The sequence below is a fragment of the Acomys minous genome (genome assembly GCF_964271855.1).
Source record: "Acomys minous genome assembly, chromosome: 13".
In the NCBI taxonomy this organism is placed as follows: Eukaryota; Metazoa; Chordata; class Mammalia; order Rodentia; family Muridae; genus Acomys; species Acomys minous.
Genome location: NC_140495.1, coordinates 101,946,650 through 101,954,100, shown reverse-complemented (window position 1 = coordinate 101,954,100; position 7,451 = coordinate 101,946,650).

Genomic DNA, 7,451 nt, shown 5'->3' with positions numbered 1-7,451 from the left:
TTCCCCTCCCCTGTGACTGTGACTGAGCGGGACTTCCTCCCCCTGTATATGCTCATAGGGTATCAAGTCTCTTCTTGGTAGCCTGCTATCCTTCCTCTGAGTGCCACCAGGTCTCCCCACCCAGGGTATGTGGTCAAATATGAGGCACCAGAGTACGTGTGAAAGTCAGATCCCACTCTCTACTCAATTGTGGAGAATGTCCTGTCCATTGGCTAGATCTGGGTAGGGGGGGGGGGTTCTCTTTTTTTTTTTTTTTTTTTTTTTTTTAAGACAGGGTATCTCTGTGTAGCCTTGGAATGTCCTGGGCTAACTTTGTAACCAGGCTGGCCTTGAACTCACAGCCGTCTGCCTACCTCTGCCTTCCAAGTGCTGGGATTAAAGGTGTGCACCACCACCACCGCCTGGCTCAGTTTGGGTTTTCTCTAGTGATTCTATTTCTTCATTACATTTTACTTTCATGTCTTGAATTATTTTCATTATTTCATCTAATTATTTGTGTTTATAATCTTCATTAAGACATTTATTCATATCCTATTTAAGGTCCTTAAACATATTCGCCCATTGATATTTTGATGTCCTTGTCTTGCACTTTAGGTAAATTGTTTTTCAAAAAAGCTGTTGGCTTCTGGAGGAGGCATATTGTCTTGTTTGTTCACGTCTACATTTTTGTACTGGAATGTAAGCATTTGCACTTATGGTTTTGAAGTGTTCCTCAGTGTAGATATTTCTGGTCTTATTTTGGGGGGGATGGGTATTCATTCTTTTGGTTGCTGGATCCTTGGCAAGTATGACAACTGTGTGATCCCCAGCACAGAGTGGAAACGCTGGCCAGCGGGGGTCACAGAGGAACGTCTGTGGGTAGACAGAAGGAAAGGCTGAACTGTGAGGACCCGTGTCTGCACCAAGGGCCCTGCCACTAGCAGGTGGAGGTGGCCCGGAGGAGGGGCTCACTCTTTCATTTTCTTACTTCTACTATTTGTATTTTTACATGTAGTTAGTTTCTAAGCTGAGGAGAGCATGGTGGCATGTGGGCAATCCTAGCATTTGGGAGGCTAAGGCAGGAAGATCGCAACTTTGATGCCAGCCTAACCTTCAGCACAAATTCCTGGCAGAGCCTGAGATACAGAATGCAAACCCCAAACAGATGCTAAACACACACTTTGAAAAAAATGATATACATTAAAAACAAAAACAAAAACCCGCTGGGTGTGGTGGCACACACCTTTAATCCCAGCACTTGGGAAGCAGAGGTAGGGGGATCAATGTGGGTTTGAGGCCAGCCTGGTCTACAAAGTGCGTCAAGGACAGCCAAGGATACACAGAGAAACCCTGTCTCAAAAAACAAAAAACAAAACAAAATAAAAAACCCATCTCAAAAAAAAAAAAAGATGATGATGATGTCTGAATATGTGTGTGTATCTGTGAGGGTGTGTGTGCATGCATGCCATGGGTTTACAGGGATCAAACATAGTTCAGGTTTGCTCATCTTTCTTTCTTTTTTTTTTTTTTGGCTGTCCTAGACTTGCTTTGTAGAGCAGTCTGACCTCGAATTCACAGTGATCCATCTGCCTCTGCCTCCTGAGTGCTGGGTTTAAAGGCGTGCGCCACTACGGCCAGCCTTATTTTTCAGTTATTTTAGTCAGTCAAATAATAAATTTCAAAGTGTTACTTATACACATAAGCTAATGTAATAGTGTAATCTTTTACTTGTAAAATAAAAGATGAGGGCTGGAGAGATGGCTCAGCAGTTAAGAGCACTGTCTGTTCTTCCAGAGGTCCTGGTTCAATTACCTGCAATCACGTGGTGGTTAACAACCATCTGTAATAGAATCTGATGTCCTCTTCTGGTGTGCAGGGAGACAGTGTCATACTGTCTCATACACTCATACACATTCAAAAAAATCAATCTTAAAAAAAGATGAAATATTATATTCAGTCCCTTGCATATTGTCAAGACCAGTAGGGCTTGTATGTGTGTAGACGTGCTATGCTTATGGCTGGCTCTCTGCCTTACTGGTGTGAGAGGCTTCTCGCTGAACCTGGTGCTAGGCTGGCAGCCAGGAAACCTGTCTGCTCCCCACGTGTGGTGTTGGAGACTTCCCTGGCCATGCCTAGAACTCAGGTCTTCATTTGTATGAAGTATTCATTTACTCAGTCATTTCCCCAACTTTGACAAGCTTTCTAAATTCTTTGTTGTTTTATCAAAGTACATTTAGAAAGACAACAACAGTACCACTTAAAAGTCACGTCACGTCACCAGACATTGTTCTTATAATGCAACTCAAATTTAAGTCTCAACTTAAGTATAAAAGGCATTAAAGCCAGGCGTGGTAGTGCACGCCTTTAATCCCAGCACTCAGGAGGCAGAGGCAGGTGGATCACTGTGAGTTCGAGGCCAGCCTGGTCTACAAAGTGAGTCCAGGACAGACAAGGCTACAGAGAGAAACCCTGTCTCAAAACAAAACATAACAAAACAATAACAACAAAAAGGCATTAAAACCCCAAGTTTGGGGCTGAAGAGATGGCTCAGCCGTTCTCAGCACTAGCTGTTTGGTTTCCGGAACCTATATGGTGATTCGCAACCATCTCTAACTCCAGTTCTGCATTGGATGCCCTCTTGGCCTCCACAGGCACCAAGCACGAACACAGTACACCTATATACATGGAAGAAAAACACTCATACACATAAAATATATAACCTAAAAAAATCTGAGCAAATAAACTTTTCATAATAAACAAAATTTAGCTATATAAATATGATCGATTGTAATTTCTTAAGAATATCTTTTTAGCCGGGCGTGATGACACACGTCTTTAATCCCAGCACTTGGGAGGCGAGAGGCAGGCAGATCGCTGTGAGTTTGAGGCCAGCCTGGTCTACAAAGCGAGTCCAGGACAGCCAAGACTACATAGTGAAACCCTGTCTCGAAAAACCAAAAAACCAAAAAACCAAAAACCAAACAAAAAAAACCTTTCACCAAAAATATTAAATAATAAATGTCAATTTTGGTGAATTTGCGAGATGGCTCCATGGGTAAAAGAACTTGCTACACAAGCCTGATCCCCTAAGTTTGATCTCTGGGTGCCTTAGTGGGGATAGAGAACCAACTCCTGGAAGTTACCCTCAGTCCTCCGTATGTACCCTATGATATTCTGCCTCCACACTCACAGATAGAACAGCAAATATTAAAATTAGTAAGACTGAATCATTTTGTCTTAACATTTCCTGTCTGTAGACATGCTTTTCCTCTTAAATAACTAAAGTCTGTTATTTGTTACAAAGAACCTCCTGTAACCCCAGCCCTCAGGGAGGCAGAGGTAGGCAGATCTCTGCCAAGTTTGAGACCAGCCTAGCCTACAAAGGGAGTCCAGGACAGCCAAGGCTACACTGAGAAACCCTGTCTCAAAAACCAAAACCGACCAAACAAAAGCCTCAATTGTGTTTTAGTGTTCTTTGTGAAATACACACACACACACACACACACACACACACACACACACACACACATTTATATGTATATGCACACATATATTTCTGAATGTATGCTTTGATATTTTGGGTTCTTGGTAATCTCAGAGACAGTGCTGCTCCCAGGACTAGCTACTTCCTAAAAATTGCAAACATCATGCCTGCCAGTGTGTTTTTCATACACAAATCAATCAATCCTAGACAGGTCCCCTCCTTTATCTAACTTTATCTAACTTTTCCACAAAGCCCAGAGCCAAAAACTTGATAGTTGAAGACCACTCTTGTTACCCAGAACCCATTGAAATCAAATTTGTCTCATGTAGAAAACACCATCAAGGCTCCGAGCCAGTGTCCCCTTGTCCCCTTTGCTTTCTGACTCAACCTTGGTGCTTCTCCAGGTGAGCTGAGTTTTCCAGAAAAATCAAAAACCTACGTTAAAGACCCAAGACTGACCCAATGTGGAGATTTGTAATGTCAGAGTAACAAATATATGGAGATTTGGCCAAATTATCTGCGAATATCTTTGGTCTACTTAATAGCCATCTATCACCCACCTCTATGTCTGGCCTAACTATCCCGTGGTTCTTGGGAAAGCCTCCCAGAATGTACTGCTAGGCCACAAGCCATCAACAACTCTAAAGCTAAGAATATCATCAGACATCACCCAAGATCTATAGCAAGAGACTTTCCTGCTGATTGGAACCTGTTTTCGTGCAATCATGTGCTGATTCATACTCTGCTAAATGCTCAGGACTGCCCTACAGATACCCTGGGCTCCTCTGGCTTCTTTCTTAGCTTTTGAGTCTTCATGCAGCAGGCAGGCTCCAGTGAGGCTCAGTCCTTCCTGGCTGGTCCACAGGGCGGAATCTCTTTGTAAAGTCTAAGCTGGACAAAGGGTAACTCCCCTATTTATTAAACGTTAGTGTTCTTCAATATCTTTGAAAACGAATTTCATGTATTCTGTTTGCTTTATTTTTTCAGGGACATCTGTAAATGTAATTACTTTCTTTTGCTTTGGCCAATAGTAAAAACAAAAGCCTACACTTAACTTAAATATGGAATACACAGTAAAACCCTTTCATGCTGGGAGAGTTGGTCCCACAGATTCAGTGGAGTCTAAACTTCCCTGTCTAGAGGAGAACAGTAGTGTGGTAGTCAGAGCCAATGTTACTCACTGGCCTTTTGGGGGACCAGTTACTGTTCTACAGTGTCACCTTTCTTTAGAAAAATACTTATTTTTATTTTTGAGACAGGGTCTCACTATTCCTGGCTGGCCTAGAACTCCATACAAAGAGCAGGCTGACCTCAAGCTCACAGAGCTCTGCCTGCCTCTGCCCTCACAAGTGCAATTACAGGCATGGACCACCACATCTGGCCTAAACCTGGCCATCTTCCCCAGAGAATTTGCCTATCCCAAGAACGCTTGAAGACACTGAGCTGAGCACCTCCTTAGCATGTGTAAAGCTCTGGATTCAATTCCTTGGCAAAGTTCAACCAGACTACCCTACAAACATATTCCTTCTAATATTCCATATATATTAGTAATCTGTACACATATTAGCAATCATTAGTAACCCCACAGATTACTAATGATTATCAGGCAAGCTAAAAATCTGTAACAAGGAAGGCAAAAACAAAAAAGGCAGAAAAACGTATGTAAGGAGATAAAAGCATCAAACACATTAAGTTTCCCAAAGAGAAGACACTACTGGCATAACAAAACTTCAGAACACTCAGGAAATCAGCTTGGGGCAATAATATTTCCTAAAGTAAAGACTGAAAAATGGGCTGGCTAGATGCTGTCATGCCTGATGACCTGAGCTTGACCCATAGAATCCAGAAATTGTTTCCAGACTGCCACAGGCATGCCATGGAAGGAAATTATTAACAAATAAGTTAAGAAAGTGTGAAGAAAATGTAACCTCGCCTTAGTCTGGGCCCTCAGAGGTGAAAACAATCTTGGGATGCTTGACCCCACTGAGACTTGGTCTCTATAAACTGAGAAACATCTTACTATAGACTAAGAGGGAGGGAGGGTTAGCCTAAGACAAAAGACAGGGGCCAGGGCGATTCAGGGGTATTGTATTGCAAAAACCATAGATTGGGATGAGAAAGTGAGGTGGAGGTGGGGATGAAGACTGGGGAAATGGAGAGCTTTTGGCTGGGAGTTTCAGGACTTGCAGGGGGGTGGAGGGAAAGACCCTCAGTCCAAGGTATGGCTTCTTCTATTGGACAGATGATCTACTAGACTCCTGAGAATTACGCCAGGGGAATTGCCCCACAAAACGGATAATCCAAGTTTCACTCTTGTTCCCTCCTATTTAGGGCAGTTGGGTTGTAAGGGAAGTACATGCCTTTAATAAATCCCTAATAAAGTAAAACCATTAAGGAATCAGAGCCAACAAAGAAAGTTTCCCAGAAAAGGGTATGATCAGCTCTGAAAGAGTTCATCAAGGACTTGCACAACACATGGTAAGGACCATGTCTCAAGGTATGTTAATGGTGACATTCCTAACAGCTGCAAAACCACAAAGTATGAATGCCTTCAAAGTCTGAAGTATTGTATAGTAATATCCTCAGAGAATAAACATTCTATTTGCATGGAAGCTCAAGACACAGGATGTTCCAAGGGGGAACAGAACCCTCCATCCTATGGGAAGGTCCTTAAGTTCATTAACTGAACACAAGGCTTCAAAAGGCCCTGAATCTGATCAAATTCACCATGCTATACCTCCCTAAACATATATAAGCAATTAAACACCACTGACACTTAGACAAGCTGAGTTGCCTAGAAGAGGTTCAGCTTAGCCCAGGTGAGCTGCCTGGAAAGGGCACACTCCAAGTTTCTAAAGCCACCACCCACGCTGGTGTGAGTCTTGGTGGTGAACCTGCCATTTTCTGCTCCTGTAAGTAACCCTTTACCCATACTCCTATAAATAACGTACTAAAATCCACTGGCTCACCAAGTTGGACTCTGGTAGCATATGTACTTTGGTCTGTTGCTGGTTCCCTATCTGGGAAGAGTAGGTGTTTGTTCACATCTCTCCAGGCAGGATTAGTCATTCAATACGATGGAAAACCAGTTCCAACTTGGAATGCTAGACTCAGGTCATCAGAGTCTATTCCTGGAAGCCCAATTGAGAGACAGAGTCCAGAGTGGATGAGAAAGCAAAGGAATTTTATTAAGCTGAGCACCGGGTGACTGCTAATGCTGCAGGCTTCGACTTGGTTACAAGAGTATGGCCACTCCAGCCCCCCACTCCCCAAAACCCTTAGGTCAAGAATATCATCAAAGAGTACCGCAAATGCAAGAAGAAGCAAAAGAGGGCTGGAGAGATGGCTCAGAGGCTAAGAGCACTGGCTCCAGAGGTCCTAAGTTCCACTCAAAGCACCCATATGGTGGCTCACAACCATCTATAATGGGATTCGACGCCCTCTTCTGGTGCGTATGCGCACATGACGAGAGTACTTATACATTAAAAAAAAACAAAACCCAAGTAACTGACCCTTTTTCTATTGAGGGTTTCTGCTAGCTCACCTCAGAATGACCCTTTGACAACTTTCTTTCCAACAGTTGAATGCTTCAGGCTGTTTCCCCAATGTGTTTATGCCAACCACTTACGTTGCTTATTTTCTCCCTCTGTTAATAATCAGTGCGCTAATGCATGCTGAGAGCTCACAGCAGTGTGGAGCAGTAGAGTAGCCACTCACAAGGATGCCCTGGATTAGTTTTTAGTATTAGAAGATTGCACTCAAGGGCTGAGGTGCCAGGGTCACTAGACAACTGATCAGAATATAAGACACCTTTACAGGTAGAGTTGCCAGAGCTGAGCTGATGGTGTTCCACAAAAGTTTAAGCAAAGTGCCACACTAAGTGCACATGTAGAGATAACACAGGCCCCAGAACTTCTGAGTTAGGCTTTTCTTGACTCAACTAGAATCTGGCCTGAACAGCGCTTGAACTTTTTTTTTTTAAAGATTT